We start from the raw sequence: 20,168 nt of genomic DNA on the forward strand, positions 1-20,168 counted from the left end.
TTGCCTGTTATGAAAATGTCCCTCTGGGATCTAAAATCTCTTGCTGCTTTTAATTTACAAATCTCTCTGTTAATATTGACCCCAAATGCTTCTAAAGGAATCACTTAAGCTTTGGTTTCTCAGGTAGTTATGTCTGTAGAAACACAGCCTGAGAGAGAATTTGCCCACACTTAATACAAAAATCTACTTGCTTGATTCTGACATGTATTTCCAAGCAAAATGTGTGTACTAGCAGCTCAAATCTATCTAGTTCTTTATTTAAATACCCTATATTAAATAATACAGACTATGAATGATAAGTGCCCTATTTAACTGAGTTTGCAAGGTACAACTAAGGACCATTTGGGTAAACTGGAAGTTATTGCATCCATAAAAAGCATGAGCAGACAAATCAAAAAGGATTGTTTTAATAAGATCAAAATGAATATATGCCAGAGGCTTTCTGACTTCACTGAGAAAATAAATTTTCATCAAGTAGTGATTTGCCACATCCCTTCATAAAGTGCCAGGCTTTTACTCTGATTTTAATCAGAGCTGCAGCAGCAAAATATTTACCATGTCAGTGTTTAGAAAAGATGTCATCCACCATTTAAACACTACACAGGAAAGTGCTATTGATGATACCTTTATAATGATTCCTCAGAAAGTTTACAATAGCATAGCTTTTACTAGTTGAATATTTATCTAGACAAGTACATGCACTGGCCCCAGCAGAGTATCTTCTGTCATGATAGAAAAGAAAATTAATCCATTATGTGCTTTTACTCATGGACAGTGGGAAAGTTCCAGCGCAGGCACAAAGCATCACAGTAATTTAAATTGAGAGCACTGCTTGGCAGGCTCCATTTTTTACAAATACAAGCTACCGAGTTAGAGCAATTAGTAGCTGTGCAAGGATGTCCTCATCCTTAATGAATCTCTGATAGCTGCTGCTTCTCCCCAATACCTCATTATGGCCCTGCAGATTTGGAGCCAGGGAGAGATTGGCTTTTTGGACTGGAGTCTTTGAGTTGCCAGATGACTGGCTGGCCACAATCCACTAAAACAAATTGTCATTCACAGACCAAGTTAACAAGACAGGGCAGAGATGTACCACCCACAGGCTGCAGAGAACTGCTTGAAGAGGGCATAGGAGGACAGAAGAGTAGTGATGTCTGGGGGCAAGACATGAAATCATTGTCAAGAGATGTGCAAAAAAATCTTTTCTTCCCCTTGTGGGTGTGGTATGAATTTATTTGTGTTACTAGCACAGCTTTTTTTTTTTTTTTACTCTAGTGTAATATGGAACTTTTGCAGAAAGTCCATTTCTGGCATCCATCAGGAACTAGCCTGCGAGCAGAACTTTGTTCCTGTTCTTTGCAATCACTGCTGGCTTGTCATACCTGCAGCTTGTGAAAGGAAATCAGCCTTTTCTGGTCACAATAATTCTTCAGACAGCATGAGGGTTGGAGGAGGCAGGGATTTAAGATACCCTGCCTAAAGTTTGTCCTGTCAGCTGAAAGTGTCTAGTTCAGTTTGAAAAACCAAAGATGAAAAATTTCTGCAGCAGCCAAAAGTAACAACGGGGCTTGAAAATAACCCACGTATCTTGTTGTTTCAGAGAGTGACTGTAGGCCATGGAGGAGGGTGATATTTCAACTAGTCACTGACCTCAAAAAGGAAATACGCTATGAGTAGTGCCGATCACAGCACAGAAATTTCATCTGGCTTTGACTGGAGTTTATATTAAAAGAAAAAAAGACCACATGCATTTCACTTCATGTCTCCACTCTGGCTAATACATAAATAAGGTTTAGGAAAACTAGGGGTTTAAAAATTGTATTAGATGTCTGCCTGCTCCAGTACATATATTTTGCTGAACCCTGTTTCTCAGACTTTCTGATTTGTTACTTTGGCACAAGGGTTTCACATTTTTATTCTACCTTTCTGTTCTGAATTGTGGTTCCCCAGCTAAAACACAGACAGCACAGAAGGGTGAAAAATACACAAAAGCATCTTTGCTACAGTTTTCTGTGATGCACGCAAGTAGAAAACTTGATTTACTTGACCAGGTGTGCAGTTGTTTGTGGGTGTCCTTTCCTCATGATTCTTAGTCTAGGGCAAAGTGCTGATGCAGTGTTTTCTGACCCAATGTCTAGGACACTTTCTGCTGTATTCCCATGACCACTTTCTTTGCCAGCGTACTTTGTTTATACACTTTTTAAGTAATATCATTTTAATTCTCGTTTGCTTCAGACTTTCTCCTGCAGGCAGCATCATGAATCTTGCATAAGGTGCCTATACCTGTCTTGTCATGGCTTTTAATGAGTTCAGCAAGCCTATGGTCACAGTTACCGGTCATATTGTGTTCGCTCACTGCTTTTTCTGCTTCAATGCAGGTGCTAGTTCCTGTTCATTGTTAGCTACAATAAAATTTCTTTATTATCTGTCCACTATAATGTTTTTATTACGGCTGTTTCACTCTGTCTTCATCTTTTTCTTGCCATTTTACACTGCCAATTTAACCACTAGTGATTATCTCAAGGCTTGGCTTGATGACATCCATCCTTGTCTGAAAATCTGATGGGAGCTCTGATTATATCGAGTGTTCTGAAATAATTTCCCAGTGGATGCATTCTTGGGAAAAAACAGGTAATGCATGGTGTGGTTCGTGTATGGCCCTACTAGCTGCTTCCTACAAACAGGAGGTAATTTTTAGTGCATATTTTTTGTGCTTGTGCACAAAGCTGCTTTTATCAGTCAGCTGGATTTGCCTAGGCTGTTGTTTTTAATAGGACTACTTTGTTTGCCATGGCTTTGGAACTAAGGATAGGTAAATCTTCTGTTCCCTTCCCTTTTCAATATCATGCTTATCGGGTCTCTCCATACACTTAGAGTCACTTGGCACTGAGAAGGAAAGAAGGCAATTAAAGGCAAAATTTACATAGGTAATAGATAGTGAAGCATGTTGTCTCCTGATCTTACCTTTGCACACTGATCCGAGCCACCGTCTCCAATTTGTGTTGTATCTCCTCTGCTGTCAGTGTTTTCTTTGTTGAGCCTCCAGATTAAGCTTCCTAAATACTCATTTTCCCTGTGTTGTACATCTAGCTGTAGCGAAAGTTTTATATATATATATAAAAAATATAATATATATATAATCTGTCAGTCGAAACAAGGAATAAAAATAGAAATAGTCACACCATGCATTAGTTAGTCATAAAATAAACCATGCAGCTTTGCACCTAGGGACAGCTTAGTAAGAGAAAAATTCCCTGGACTGGGGAAGGCTCTGACTTTGCTGTTTTCCAGTTGCACTTCCCCTGTGAAAAAAGTGCTGAGCAGTGCTGGGTGGAAGAGTTACAGAAGCACAGTGACCTGCTGCTCTGCCAGGGAGGGCCGTGCTGTTGGATGTGGCAGCTACTCTCCCAGCTTCAGCGTGTACAGCGAGTTTTATCTTTACTCCAACTGCATAAATAACCAGGAGACCAAATTCTACCTGCTACAATGGCTGCACACATGGATTTCCCCCAGAAAAAAAACAGTTAAATTCTACTGTAATTTAATATGACTTTTGAACTATCGTAAGCAGCTTATTCTTTTTCTTCTATGAGAGTGCTTCCAAGTCACATGGGTTTAACAGATAGTATTTTAAGCCATAAAGAATGGAACAACCTGTACTAAGGTAGCTGAAACCATTTAATTTGCCAAGTTTATCAAAAGCCTCTGGCCTCCACAGAATACAGGTATGAATTAGTTTTCTGACGATGCCTGTGTCCGTTAACTGGAATATTATAGAGATTTTTGATTGTATTAGTTAAAATGGTGAATGAGAATATATTCATTCCGATTCAAACGCGTTGCTGCTGAAAAGCCCCTCAGAACACACTGATGGGGAATGTTTTGTGTATCAAAAATAAAATGGGAGAACATGACATGCACCTTCCTAAGTCTCTCTCCAAAATCTGATGGAAAAAAAACCCCAGGGCTTATGGGAGAAGATCAGTTTGAGTCTTATGCTCATACGTTGAAGTTTTCAGGCACCTAAAGTGAAGAATTATTAATGTTCGTAATTCTAAAGCCAAATTTTCTGTTTCAAGATTTCTTGCTCTTTATACACAGTAGCTGCATTTTCAGCCTAATTTCTAGAGGGGAAGCCAGCTAGTTAGTGGACCAGAAATCAGCGCTTACAAAGAAGCTGGTGATTGTGGCCTGATTACATCAATAATGGAATGAAACAGGACCAATCTCAACCACTATTGTTTACGGTGACCGATTCCCAAGGTCTGCTTTATCAGAGCTGAAGAGCAAGGACAAATATGACGTGTGTGTCCATACACGCAGAAAAACATCAAAGAAATCTCAAAGATCTCTAGGGTTTTTATAGATGGCCAAAAAGCCAATATTAAGTGGCAACGTGAAAACACTGGTTTGGCTCAAAGCATATCCTACTTTAGGAGAAAATAAAGTAATGGATTATAACTACAGAATGTAAAGAGTGGGGGGAAATCAAACAGCATACATTAAAAGTTTTGAAATGCTAAAGAAGAGCAGAAAAGATCAAGACTATCACCATCATTCTGCAAACCAGGTAATTTGCTTAGCAACATTTCCAAAAAAAATGGACTGGTTTTCATTTTGTAGAGAAAGGCAAAAAAAAAAAAAATCTTAGGAAAAACAATTTATGACAGAGAAAATAAGAATAAGAGCATAATTACTGTGGTCAGGCAAACCTGAGTTCAGCTTCTGAGGTAAACTTACTTTCTGATTGAGATGTATATTTTTATCACTAAGCACTACGACACCAAACCTGTAAAGTGGAACCTCAGTGAACCACGAACAGGCTAAATGGTAGGTGCAGTTTCTCAATAATTTAAGAGCAGGCATTAAAAATGGGATAACACAATGACTGGTAAAATATTAAGTAACAGGATGAGCAGGGTGTCAGGGATATCGGAGCCACTAGCTACACTGATTAACTGATTCCTTGGAAAAATACACCTTTAGCAATAAGGATTGCCAGCTACACATATGGAAAGGAAACATAATAAGAAAGAAAAAAAATGGGTGATATGATTTTGTTTAGCATTGGCAAATTGGCATCGGGGAAGCTAATCCCCAGTTATGGCTAAAAAAAAGGAGAAAAAACCCAACCCAAACCAAAAAAAAGCAGCAGCTAGGAAACAGCAGAGTGTGGTAAGAAATCCCAAACTGATTTGAGGGCTACAGATAATGCCTTCCAGGGAGGAGAGGCTTAAGGAGCTCCATCTATTTAGTTTATCAGGAAGAGGCTTGAGGGCCAACTTGATTACAACATATAAATACTTCAATGGGTTCTAGCGGGCTCTTGAATCTAGTGCAGAAAGGCATGAGGAGGATCATCAGCTGGAAGCTGCAGTCAGAGGAGTGCAAATAGTGAGTAATAGAGAAGTGGCAGTGATTTACAATCGGAACAAGAAATCAAAGAAAGTGATGTATTCTGCTGAAGTATTCAGTTCCTTACTGACTACCTTTCAGAGTAAATGCTTTTGTCTGACAAAACATTCACTGGATTCAGTTCTGGAGCCTTTATTAAGCAGGCCTGGCTACAAAATCTGCTTGTTTCCCTTCTGGCCCTCTACTTATATCTTTCCAGAATAGACAGGCTTATATATTGAGTAAAGAACACTAGAAACTTCACTAGTTGGGCATAATGATAAACTGGGCACATTCTGTTATTGTATAATAAGTTGAATTGGCTGAAACTTGATTTTATTTTCTGGAAAAAAATTTTAAAAAGTTGTGAAGCTTGAAAAAATTCTGAAATGTCCTTTATAATTTTGATAAATTCCTTCTTCATCTCCTCAAAGCTCCAGTGGAAATACAGTGTCTTCGGACAATGTATGCTTGGGTTTTTTAAAAGAAGTATTTTCAGCAAATAGACACTGAAGAGGATTTTGAGTGATGCATTGGAGAATCTTAGACATCTCCTGATGCACGCGCGCCGTGTGGCAGCAGACACTTGTAGTGTATTACTTCTCACATTTCAGTTTTTGCATTCGTATCTTCTGATTTGTATCTTATTCCCTATATTTTCAGTGCCAAAACAAGGTTATCAAAGTCATGTGTGATTTTGCAGAGCCGCTGTCCTCAATTGTCAATACTGTAGGTTTTCCAGTATTTCAGTCCCAACCACAATAAACCAACCATTATGCTGAGACTATTTTTATAGTTCCAGAACCGTTCCTGACTACTGCAGAAGCTGTCAAGGCAGGCAATAATTCATTATAATTGTGATAAATTTCTGTATCAATATTTTAAAATAAGTGGTCTTAAACAATGTGCTACATCTTGCATAAGCCACATGTGGTGCAAGCAGATTGGGAGCTGGGAGCTCCCTGCTGATGTTTGCTGTCTATTCCCTGTCTTTGCCTTTATCCATCTCTCAGAAACATCACAGCACTGCGATGTGTAGGCTTCACTTCACAGTAAATGCTAACTTTTGCTACATACAATGTGAAAAGGAAATGCCCACTGCTCTTAATGCACTGAAAAATTATTCATCTGCAACAGCAGAGTTAACTGAGTTAAAAGGCTTCATATTGTTTTTCTGAGCTATTTTACTACAAAATGTCAAAGCACACATGTGAATGTGGGGAAAGTCAGTCCACAAGCAGCAGTTGGTCCAAAAATGCGTATTTTTTTGGTTCAGAAAAACATGAACTCTGGTTTTGTAAACCAGCCAGTCATGTCACCAAAATTTGAAGCCAAAATCTGCACCCAAATGTGAACGTGCAAACACTGTTCCTGGATACATCAGTGTCAGAGGAGCATGTGCTTAAGGGATGAAATGAGTCTTTACTGAATATGCTTGGGGCATGCTCCTAAAATGTTCTACTCTTTCATTGCAAGACTCACTCTAATAAATGGAGGTTAGTGGAATTGCTAAGACAGTTCAGGGTATTTAAATGAGAATGAGGGTACAACTTTATAGAGTTTGAACATTACATAGCATTTTCCTGCTAATAAAATTAATGGAGAATAGTTAGCTTGTGCATGAAAACACATGTTAAAGCAATTATAAGACAGCAAAGTAAATGTTTACAGAGGCTGCAGGAAAAGCCTTGCAATAATATCTTGCTCTACAGTACAGAGATTTACAGCAAAACTGTGGAGTAAAGCAATCTATTTAATCTGATTCATAATTTTCTTTTAAAAAGCAATCAAACAAACTATGAATATGATTAGAATAAAAATAAATGCTAAAAGGGCAAATATTTATATGGGCTTCAAGTCAGAATTTTAGCTGTGATGAAGCCAAACCAAACACAATCCAAGACCCAGAAATCTCTGATTGTATTTAGAACAATAATTTTAAATAAAATAATCTGATCAATTTACAGCATAAAACCCCACAGGGTACATCAGTGCCAACATTTTATGCTTGAAGAGAGACAGCATGCTTTCAAAGTGCTAAATAATGGGGAGTTTTTTTCAAAAACATCCGAATAGTGAGAATGAGGATGCAGAACTGTGGCAGAGGAAGGAACTTGCCAGTATTTATGTTGAATCGACTGCAGATGAACTCTAGAAACTGAGCAGCAATAGCTATGTTCATGAGTAGAGAAAATAGCTGTCCGTGTGCATTAGGCATCTCTTGCATGGAATCAAGGCTGCAGATGAAAGATTTTGTGGATGAAGTAGAGTTCTTTAGTTCTTCCTATGCACAATCTTTTTTTTTTCTTGGATCACAACCATGTAGGGAGATGGGTTGCTATATAGACAAGTATGAATACTCAAAATAAAAAAGCAGGAGACTCGATTTATCAGCTAAACATTGGTTAGGATGCGATTGATAGGAATGGTTGGACTCGATGATCCGGTGGGTCTCTTCCAACCTGGTGATTCTATGATTCTATGAACCTACAAAGCTTTTTTAACACCTCATGCTGAGTAATGATTCTTCCTTTTAATCTCCCTTACATTTTTAATGTTATAATGAACAAAATACTTCTTAGTAAAACTAAGTTATCAGGTTAGATGGGTTAGGGACTGCCTGTTCTGGGACTTCTCCCAGCACAGGAGCCAAACCTCCTGCACTGACAAAAGCACAAGAGGAGATGTTGGGGTTTTTCACCTTCAGGCTCTGTCCTGACAGCCTTTACAGATGTCCCCTGTCTCTGCAGCTGCAAAGTAGCATCTCTGGCAGAGCTCCCACAGCTTTAAACACATCTCTGATGTGTTCATTTAAGCTTCTCTTGTTTAAACACTGCAGCGCTTCTTTCCTGGGTAATCTCTCAAGGGCTTTGCTACCTTTACTGTTAGAAACTACTTATTTTCTTTTTAAGTGGTGGGGAAAAGGTTGAAAGTGAGTAAAGTGGCTAAAGGTGACTTCTGACATAACTTTTCTCTCACTGTATTTGCAGCTCGTTTGATATGAGAACACAGAAGTATCATTCCAGGATTTGAGGGTCATTCCCTAATAGTCTCAGGCCAGCAGAAAAAGGCATTTTCAGAGCAGAAATAAAGCCTATCCTTGGCTCAGGGTTTCTGTCCTACATCTGAACCACTACAAATCAAAATTCACATTCTCCTGATGCCCAGACACATAATAAACCACAACTAGCAACATGCAGGAGTTTTGTTACTGTCTGGGAGAACAAAAAAGAAAAACCACAATGCCCTCAGTGGTTTGGGACTTTTTTCATAGCTCTGCCTCATAATAAATGCCTCGTATATTAAAACTGACACATACTCTGAGACAGCTTTTCATGCGCAGTTTTGTTCTCGTAGGCTATGGCAGCATTTTCAGGCTGTGCAGTGACTTCTTGCCAGAAAAGCAGCCAATGGCAAGCTTAAGCTTTCATGGCTTTTCTGTTCCTATCTTCCACCAGTTGCTTGAGACTGAAATAAAAATACTGACCACCCAACTTGAATATTTCCAGAACCGGTGTGCCTTTAAAAAATAACACTAAGAGCACTTTATGTAAACCACAGAATTTAGTAACTTATTTTGGGTTTGGTTGCTTTGTGGGTCTTTTTTTCAATCCGCAACGTCTAAAACATTTTGACCTCAAAATATCCTCTATCAGCGTCGGGCTTCATCATTCAAATCATTTCATATTGTGTTGGGGGAGGAAATAGTGATTGTAATGAGGCATTTTAAACACAGGGCGCAAAAGGCTTGGAGTACCCTACAGATAACTTCAGGTCTATATAATTTCTTTGGGTCTGCTCAAGCTCAGCAGGTTGTGCAGCTTCTTTGTAGCTTATGCACAACGCCGTGCTGCAGGATGTACCATTCCATGCATAAACCATATGCAGGGAGAGGTTTTTCAAACAAGCCTTATGGTTAGCTGGGTTTCAGTGCACCACTGGTGGGCAGGTGGATTATATAGCTACAAGAACAATATTGCCTCACAGATTTGCACACTGCCTTCCTATTGCCCTTCCTGAGTGCCTCCAGGAGCTGCAGAGCAGCAGGGCTTACATCTGCTACACAGATGCTCAATGAGAATTTAAGATGTTGAGGTTGCTAGGATGCTCTCTGAGAAGCCAGTGCAACAGGCTGCCCAGGCAGGGGGTTGAGTCCCCTTCCCTGGAGGGGTTTAAGGGACGGGCGGACGAGGCGCTGAGGGACGTGGTTTAGTGTTTGATAGGAATGGTTGGACTTGATGATCCAATGGGTCTTTTCCAATCTGGTGATTCTATGATGAAGGCAGACCTGCAGTGTGCATGCTGGGAGGACTTGCTGCAAGGCTCTTCACCTGCCTGCATGCTGTGAGCTCTCCTGTCCTACTTCCAAGGCGCATTTCCAGGCAGAGAGATTGGCTGTTGATGTGGCACAAAAGAGAAGCTCGTATATACTGGTAGCTGAATGGTCCTGGTACACCGCAGAGTGCATTAAATGTCTTTCAAACCTGTCAGGATAAGAGATGCTATATAAATGTAGTAGACTGATGTGGAAAAAATATTATCCGTGTTTACTGTATGGGTCTAATTCTCCTCTCTTAATGCCAGTGAGGTCTCTGACTCCAGTAGGAGCAGGGAGGGACACTTTATTTTTGAGGAAGGTATTTCTTTGATACATAATGCCTGTGGAATACCACAGTTTTGACTGGCTTTTTGTGCAAAAGAATAAGGCACAGGTGGATGAGGTGCTAAGGGGCATGGTTTAGTGTTTGATAGGAATGGTTGGACTCGATGATCCGGTGGGTCTCTTCCAACCTGGTTATTCTATGATTCTGTGATCTTTATTAATTTGCTCTGAAAATATTAGCAAGGCACAATAATTTAAACCTACATAGTACTGTTGACTTTCTACTAATTTTTGCTCTGGACCTGGACTTGGATTTGGGTGATTCCATTTGGACTCGCACACTCTAACTCTCCTTACAGCAGCTGGGATTCTTTCAGCTACCAGCTTTTCTATCCCCTTTCTTATCGATGCATTTTGTGTATCCTTCTGCCTCTATCCTGTCACAACAACAACAACACAGAGCTGAGGTCAGATTTTACATCTGAATGCTTTCCTCAGACAAACGGGTACTGTTTTCCTTCCCGATTCCACAAACTGGTACAATAAACTTTATCAAGCGCTATATAACGATTCCCTTTTAAAGAGCAAAATGTTTTTTTTCTGGATCCTGTTTGTGTTATTCCTGGTGACTCAAAGGTCTGTGAAGTCGCTTCCTCTGCCAGGCTTGCTCTCAGTAGGATGCTTTAGCAGCCTGCAGTTTGGATGCCTGTGAACAGACATGTGCTGTTTTCCAAGGCAAGCACCCATTTGTTAGCGCGAGCCGCCTGCGCTCTCCTCTCCATGGGAGCTCTTCCCCATTGAACTTCTGAACCACCGAAGCAAATCGAATCGTGTAGCTCTACAAAACAGAAACTGGCATTTGGGCTGTGTGAAGGGAGTGTTCCAGCTTCAGCACAGTTGCCCAGGGAAGCAAAGCCAACACAGAAATACATTGTGTTCTGGATGAGTAAAGAATAAGGACCTGTTAGACAAGTTTTGTCTCTCAAGTTTGCACTATTTTTCTTGTGTCATCTCTTAGGCACGACAGTGTATGATAGATTTTTGCAAGATTTTTCCTGTTTGACTACGATTGCTGAAATCTGTGCAAGTACCTGCTAACAGAGTTTCCAGGATTGGTGAGACAGTGGGAACCAGTGCCAGAAATAATAGCCCTAAGTTTATAAAGGCCATATGTACTCTGCCTTGCGACAAGGGAATGTACCAGTTTTACAAATGCGGCTCCTTTAGACCTCTCCACTCCTTAGGCTCCCTACCACCTTCCTCAAGACAAAGCGTGTGTGTTGTCCTGCAAGCCAAGTAGCTCCTCTAGAAGCATCAGGTCATATGCAGGGGGTACAGCCAGCAGCCACAGTGAGGAGCTGCAACTAATAATTGAAGAAATTAATTAATACGTTACTGTTGAAACAACTTCTTAAAAATATTACCATGAAACTAACTGCCCTTTAGTACACATTTCAGACCTACCACTTTCCTAAAACGAGTTTAGAATGACCACACCTGCCTTCAGGAATGCTGCATGACTGGAGTCAGTTTGAAAAGGAACGCTAATCAGAGGCATTTCCATGGCCAAGCTGAATTGTGTGTTGGAGTAGAGAATACTTCTTAGCTAATCTTTGCAGAATTTCTTTTCCGGTAACGCATAAGCTCAAATCTTGTTGCATTTTAGATCTGTCCTCTTCACAACAATGTCCTCAAGTTTGAGAGGAGTCACTGATTCAAGTGGACTCATCCAAAATGCCTTTATCTTCCATGCAAAGATGCTTACAAGCTTGCACAGCTTTGGGTCATTCACATAGGATCATATTTCTATTCACACAGCAGGAGTAAAACTGTGTTCTCTGCCCCCAACCTCAGCATTGCTCACATGCAGGACACATAATAGATATACTTTATGCCCTGGAAAAAAACAAATTATTGGGTTTTTTACCAAATTATTGGTAAGCGAGTGATGACACTTCCATAGTGAACAATCATTCTGTCATTTGTTAGTATTAACTTATTTTTCACGTTCCTTTTCCTCGTTTCCAAGTGGTAATATATCTGAATATTTCTGAACTTCAACCAGGAGTAGGAAAGGCCAAGGTGCTAAAAGCCCCTCTCATGTTAGAGACAGTATAGCTCTATATTTGCTCTTTATCCTTAATGCTGTGTTAATTAATCCTGTTAAGGATAGTATATGATTTATGCAAGCTTTAACAAGTGAACATCTGTTTATCTTTTTGACTGAGGGCGTGATTCAGCAAGTCCCTTCTGCATTTGCCTGACTGTGAAACTGCACTAATCTCACAGAAATTACTGTAATGCACGCTGAAGCAAGGTATTTGGGCTGGGCTAAACCTGTGAAATTAAGCAAAGTTGATTTTAAGTAAAGTCAACAGCTTTCACTGCAACTGGGACTCATCTCTCCAAGGTCAGCCGTCTAGGTGGAACTGGTCACAGGAGAGGATCCCAAGATGAGGATGGGATAGAGTGAGATGCCCATCCTTCTGCATCAACTGTACAGGGAGCCTAGATAGTTCTTAAAGTAAATGCCTAATGTATACATGTCTATATATGACCAGTGAGGTAAACCCTACCTAACTCCTCACTCTAGTGATCAGTTCATGTCAGAGATATAACCAGACCACATTTGTAAAAAAACAAACAACAAAAAAGGCATATCAAGCAAAGAATATATGGCAGCACAGCATGCAGCCTTTGTTTTTTAACCAGCTTATTGTTGGTTCTAACTACTTATCAACACCATAAAACAACTTAACTTTAAATATTGAATTATTTTTAAATATCTAGAAATAAACCACATCACATTTACATCCAGTAAGCAAGCAACCATTTTATAAAGTCCTTGAAAGCAAGGACATTCAGATTTAATTATTTTTGCAGGGCACTAACTTTTTTCATTGTGTTTAAGTAGACATCTCTACATACTCCAGACTTGAAGAAAACATAGTATAAATGTGCCCTATGTCAATATAGTTGCTTAATCATCTGCCTGGAATTACTCTGGTTTTGTGCTGAATGACATTTGGATCTACAGATCCATTGTGCATTATAGCAGATTGACTGCAGACAAAACAGAAAATATGCGTGCTAAAATTTGATACACAAATCAATAAATCATGTGTCCCTTTAAATATAATGAAAGTAACGGCTTGTATTGATCTACATCAACTCCGATTAGAGTTGGATGGTATTCTCTTTTGTAAAAAAGCAGAATGGCTGCTGCTGAGTGAATCATAGGCATCAGAAATTACATAGCCAGCTCCAATTGCAGTCAGGCAGAGGTGCCAAAACAAGTAGGGAGCCACAGAACTTTACCAGCTTCCATGAAACAGAGTCTGTTTGAAAGCTGGGGTTTCACAAGGTATTTTCTACCGCTCACGTGCTCATTGCACTTCTCATTGGTAAGAAAAAGAACCCATGGAATAGGATCATATCTTTAAGCTGAAGAAATATTGGCAACTTTACAGCTTATTTAAGTTTTTTAGGGAATCTTGCTAAGTGCATAGTAATAGGGCCTATGCTGCCAACATATTTTGAGGAGAAATAAAGATTTTCCTAAGATAACAAGTATTTTCTTTTTCCTGTAACACCTTTTAGAATAAGGCGTCTAAATGCTTTGCACGCTTACAAGCCCTAATTTGCTGCAGTGGGCTACTTTTTTAGCCCATGGATGCTGTACCTGTCCTATGAAGCCTTTCTTCAGTGTTCCCTGGGCAGGAGAGCCAGCAGAGCAGCCTCCTCCAGCTCAAAAGCTTGTCAAGTGCCAGGATATCCAGAAAGTCCAAAATCCTCTTTGTCTTCCTTTGCAGCTTCTTAACTCATCCTTCATTTTTATTTGTGACTTTGGCTTGACCGTGATATATATCCAGATTGTCTGAGTTGGGAACACTTAATCACCAAAACTTGCTGTTGGCACAGGTTATTTTGTCCTTGACTGTAGGTTTCTATTTGATTATCTTTACCGGGTCTTGTGCAAGGCTGTGTTTTCCAAAATGATGTTACAGAGAGGACTGTGGAACAGAGAGAAGCCAGTTGTCAGACTGCAGGGCACATAAATTAACCCCTGTGTGAGAAGCATCTCTGGAGCGGGGGATGCAGATCAAAGTGCGAGCTCTCTCTGTAGGCCCAGAGTGTATGCCTACTAGGGAAAGCCTGTAGTTTGCTATATCCCAAACTGTCTTCAAAAACCTACATGCAGTTTCTCCTCAACATTGCCATATTGTATTTAAGGCAAGGATATGGAGCATTTTCAAAGAATAAACAAAAGCCCAGTGAGAAAAAGGGGGAAGACAGTGGTTGAGCAGCAGTCTTCTCCCTCTTTGTTTGCTCTTTCCTGTAAAATAACAAACGTTAGGTATGGAAGTGAATGCTGCTCTGCAAATTATGAATATATGGAGATAGCAAGGTACAGCACTACATGCAGGACCATAGGTTCCACCAGAATCCCATCAACTATGTTCATATTGATTGTTCTTGTGATTACCACCATTCCTCAAAAAGAGAAGACCACACCTCTTCCCCCAGACCAAGTTTCTCTTAAGACCTTCTGCAAAGAACACAGAGCAAACCTGTACGACCAGACTTGAGGCTAGAAATCAGGTGAAGAGCGAAGCTAGGGCTGTGCTAAGGGTCTTAGACTCTCTCTTATCTCTGGTCTGTCACATAAATTATTCGTGTGTTAATCATTAGGCAGTACCATAGCTCAGTGCAAAATAACTGCTGTTTTGGGTACCACCAGCGCATTTTGCTCTTGTTGATTCTAGTGGAAGCTCTCATTTCATGTTATATGTTATCAAAGGCTATCGGGTCATCCTTTACATACGAGCTTTTCACAAGTTAAGTCTGTACATTCTTCAAAACAAGAGCAGAAGCCTAGTTTCCACCCCATGACACAGCAGAACTACTTTCCTGACATGGTGCAGGACTAACGACAAGCATTGGTAAGGATGGAAACATACATTTGTATATTTTATTGGGTTATGTGGAGCTTGAAATGGAGGAGCGTGCATGAAAGTGGGATGCCAATGGCTAATGCTCCTAACTGGGACGTATATAGAAAAACACTTTGGGATTTACTTTAGGGAGTGTATGGGTAGATCAGTTCTCTGTTCCTGAGAGTAGAAGAGGAATGCTGTGCTATTTGTTCACCAAATCTTCAGATTTTTCTCATAATCCTCTAAGAAATATGGTCAAATCAATTACTAAAAATTGCGCTTTGGAAACGGTGCACCAACTTTCCCTTATGAAAGGAAATGTTGTGTGCCATACCTCTAAATGCACTAGAAAATCCACACTTTCTTAATGTCGCCCACTCTTTGTGTTTATTATTGAATTCTTTTTTACACTGATTAAGAAGTACTGGCTGCCCACAAAAGATTAAGAATCCATATGGATCACTTATCCAAGCTCAAATCTTGTATACAATTAAAATCCTCCTGCAATTTTAGCTACGCTTTTAAATTCAAATGGATTAAGAGAAAAGCTCCTTAAGGAGATTGAGTCTAGTTAGATATTTTATTGTATGTAAATTGTACATACATTTATACAGAGATGTACATAATGCGATAGTGTAGTTTGCTTTATCAGAGTCATAGTTAGAAAAGTCTCTAGTTCCAACCTAGCAGATAGTTACATAGATCTTCTCCCTCTGCTGCAGGTCAGATCTGTATGTTGACCTTGCTCTTGAAAAATCACACATACTCAGCGTTAGTTTAAACTCATGTACGGAGGCTATTTTTCATGTCTAATAGCCTTCAGAGCAGCACATTAGTGTCAGAAGATGGAATGTTGCTGAAATTCAATAGGAACTGAGCAGCTAGCTCTTTCAGGACCTTTGGAAAATCCCTACCCAAACATGGAGGAATAAGACAGCTGCAAAAGAGATTAAAAACTTAACTTGGGACAACTTCCATGAACATCTGAATGTGAAGTATTTTTAAGGCCCTTCATGTCCCAACTCTCCCCTCTCGTTCAGTACTAAACGCATCCTCAGCGCTTTGTGGAACAAGATGTTGTGCTTCAAATCCATCATATTTTAAAGTGTAGAAAAGCAGTGGGTGTGGGGGTAATTGGCTCAGCATTGAAACTAACTTCTCTTGGGCTTTGAGGTGGAATTAGTTTTCAAGGAAAAGTCTATATTAAAATATAGAGAGGAGACTGGAAATGTTATCCGTCTGAACCTGTTCAATGTATAAAACTCCAGAATAAGTCCTGAGACAGAATGTTTGCTAGCCAGAGAGTAGAAAAGGTAATTAAATGTGTTTAATAGATGCATTTATCAAATAGCTCTGTGGCTTATCACATACTTCTACAATTCATCACTGGAATAAAACTTCCAAGCACTCCTGGTTGTATGTAAGATATGCGTGCTAGCCCTGGCTTTTTTCCTTGCAAATATAATGTTTCATGGCAACAGCAAACTCTGTAGAAGTCAGAGATCAAAAGTGAATGTTTTCCAAAATATCAATGATGCACAGAATGCTGTCATGGAAACCTTCCTTACAGAGCCCTCAGCATAATAGGCAGTCATCCCACACTATGCTGAGGAAGTATTCATCTGTCACCACACCAGACTATGTAGTCAATAAATGGAAATAAATGAAAATACAGGTTTTCCTCACATGATACTAGTTTTCATGGACCAATGGCACACTAGCTTTTCATGTCTGAATATATAGCTGTACATTCCAAAGCTGTTTGGGATCAGATGCACTTTGTTGCTTTAAGGAAACTGGAATGTCATCTTTCCTCTGAAACCCATGTTAATATCAGAAGTTGCTATGGTTTCATTGCCACCATTTAGCTTGCTTCAGACTTGTGTGCAACTCCTATTTGATTATGTCCCATGAAAATCAACGTTTCATTGCTACTCACAGGTGGTTTTTTATCCTTCACAAAATCCTTGTGGTTATCAGTTCTATTTCCTGAAGTAATTTCTTTTTCCAGACCGTAAATAGAGACATCATACCAAATTTCCAGACAATAAGTCCAGCAACAATTTCTCATCTTTTTCAATTGCATGTTCTGCAGCAGTCTCAAGAAATGCTAGAAGTGTTCTAACCTAAGACCTTAGCTAGATTGTCCACTGTTGTAGGTGTACATCTAAATAAAAAGTCAAAACAATGTCAAATGCCCCCTTTCTCATGCTGTATGTTTGCAATCAAGTGTTAGAAACTGTCATGTAAATTCTACAGTTTAGTACAGGGCTTTCCTAGGTCTTACTGAATAGTAAATAAAATTACAAGAAAATAATCAGATGAGCTACACAAAACCAACAAGTATTTAAGATCCTAGCACAAATAAGGAGGTGCCAGAAATAACTTCTCTGTGAGTTGAACTCCAAAGAATAAAAAGCTAAGAGAAGGAGATAATGGGCTTGAGAAATCTCAGAGAACTTAATGGTGCTTGTAGCACTGTGGTCTATCCACTTTGCTCTGAGGCCTCTTATAAAAGATTGTCACAGTGTCACAAGAGGAACAGGGAGGGAGATGGCATCTGTGCATTGCAGAGCAGTGAAGAACACAATGAAGTCTACTTTTCACTTTGGTTTTGGTCTGACATAGCTTTTCTGACTCTGCCTCTTCCCCTCTCTACTAGATCTGTTTTCCAGGTGAGTGAACGCCACTAAGTTTAAGATAAAGGTGTTAGGGAATAGGTTTTCCCTTGTATTTCTATACAAGCTGGATTAAGTAAATCTTGAGAGAAAGAAAACTCTTAATCTACTTTCAGGCTGAATAGACGTACCTGCTGTGTCCTTACTCCATCCTGTGTTGCTTATTCCCCAGGAAAAAACATTTTTGATTACTCGGCTTGAAAGATCTCTCTATACTGACTGACCACTTGCCCCAATCTTCAACTTCTGTTTTAGTTATGTTGTGATAGTTGCAACAAAATGAGATTTAAAAAGAAAAAAAAAAGAAGTTCTACGATTTTTCCCTGCTAGATTTTTGGAGGCTTTCCTCATTGTATCAGACAGAATACTCATCCTACCTGACTCAAAGCTGTATATACAGTGTATCGGGAAAGAAGGTCTCTTTCTCAGATACTTTTTCCCTTGGAAAGAGATCCCACAGAAGAGTTTCTGACTTTCTATTCAATATTTAAATTGCTCAGAACCTCCAGTAATTTTGAAAGAGGTCTTCTGCCTTCTGCTTTCATTTCCTCCCTTTTAATAGGAAACTCTTTGTTTCTACATCTGAAAGTGAAGAAAAGTACATTTCATTAAGCCTGCAATTGTTTAGAACTCAGAAGTGTAGATTGATTAGCAAATACTCTACAATAGCTCTTACAATGGCGAGCTTTAAATAAATGGGCTTTAAACTATTCTTTCAGTTTCTAGTGCATTTTATACAGTCTAAACATGCTGTGTACACTATTCTTTGACTCTGCTGTGTTCCTGGAGGGGAATGAATTAGAATATTCTGAATGCCTTATGTAACGTATTTAGAGAACTTTTTTGTTTGTATCTTTGTTTGAATTTCTTGGACGGAATTAATTAATGGCAAAGTATAAAGGCCAACTTTGAAATCCTAGCTGACTTATACACTAGAGCTCAATTTGTATTCTACATCAAGTAAATGTTTGGATTTGAAAGAAGGACACCATTATCAAAAAGATTTCTGTAGATGGCTCTGTTCTTCAGAGCACCATCTCGTTGCCACAGAAGTGTGGTTTTAACATTTGGGTAATTCAAAAGGAAATTGATTTTTTGACCAGAGTGCATATTTAATTATTTATTAAATATTAAACACAGAACAGGAAATAGTAACTGATTTGGGATTAGAAAATAACTGTAAAGGTTGGATTAGTTTTAAACAGTGTTAATTTCAGAGGAAAGGTAGGAAGAATAAAGTTTGTTGCCTGTACTTTTATGGTCCTGTAGAAATCTGAAGGTGTAACAGCTTTTAGGAAAGAGAAATATTCTTTTTCTTTTCATAGCCATATTCACATCGCAATTTTGCTGGTATATTCCTTTGTACAGTAGTTCCCTGTAATATGTAAGGATTAGTTTCTCACTGGGTAAAAAATTGTCAAGCTTAACTGAAAACAGTGGAATAAAGGTAATTTACATCAGCCTCCAAAGAGTTTTATCAGCTTATCGCTGCTGTAATGGAGAAGTCAGCAGGTGAATCCTGCCTTTTGTCTTTTGGGGAAAAAAAGTGTGTTATTGATGAAACCCCCTCTTCTGAAGCACTGCCTTACGGTATGTTAGCACATGCACTTCACCCCTCTGCCCATTCCATCCTGAGATGGGCAAAGAAGAACAGACGGAGCTTGCACACCTACCCTTTCCTGGATTTCAGGTTTTACATTCAGGAAGGACTTTCCTTGTAGGCAAAGCAATTCTGTCTAAGTGGTAACAAAGGAAATGAAAAAATAATAGTAATGTGCGGCTATAAAACATGCACCAGCTCCTGTTAAAGCTACTGGAATTTCCCAGAGCATATTGTAGGAGCACCAGTAGCTCTTGGTCTGTGCACGGTAGAGCCCAAGTGAAGTTTAACGTCTAGTATTTGCAGAAGGACCAGTACTTGTGTTACAGCAGTAGGAGGCAGAATGCTCAACAAGGAGGGACACAATTTCAAGTCCATATACTGAGTACAGGAATTACAGGGGAACTTTTTCCAGTCTGGAGATGTCAAAGCTTGGACAAGGCTCACACTGACGATGTTTGTCTTGTGTTCTCAGGCCTTGAAGGTTTTGCAGTCACTCAAATCTGGCAAAGTCATCATAACGCTCTAGTAGCTCGTATATAGTGCCTAGCAGAAGGGTATTATGAATTCTAGGGAAATGAAAGATCTTGGTTTTATGCTTTCAAGGATTATCCTCAACCAAAGAGAGATTAGACAGGATGGAAGGATGGAGCAAAGTGTTGATAACACCTTTTATGCTTTTGAATATTTGCAGGGTAGACAGAGGATTGGTTGGGAAGGTTTTTTATGGTTTTAAAATAATTTTTCTTCTCACACTGCTATCTCTTCTTCTTCTCAAATATTATGTATTTTCTACCTCATTTTTTTATTTGTATGGTACCTTGGCATGGTCCTAGGAAACGTTAAACACTGTCCAGCTTTTGTCTTTACAGCAGTGGAATATTAAAGATGCTACATTTTGTAGCATCAAACCCTGAGAATAATCACAGTCCCACCGTATTCCCTTGTCCTACTTC

The sequence above is a fragment of the Phaenicophaeus curvirostris genome, chromosome 9 (assembly GCF_032191515.1).
Source record: "Phaenicophaeus curvirostris isolate KB17595 chromosome 9, BPBGC_Pcur_1.0, whole genome shotgun sequence".
NCBI classification, from domain to species: domain Eukaryota; kingdom Metazoa; phylum Chordata; class Aves; order Cuculiformes; family Cuculidae; genus Phaenicophaeus; species Phaenicophaeus curvirostris.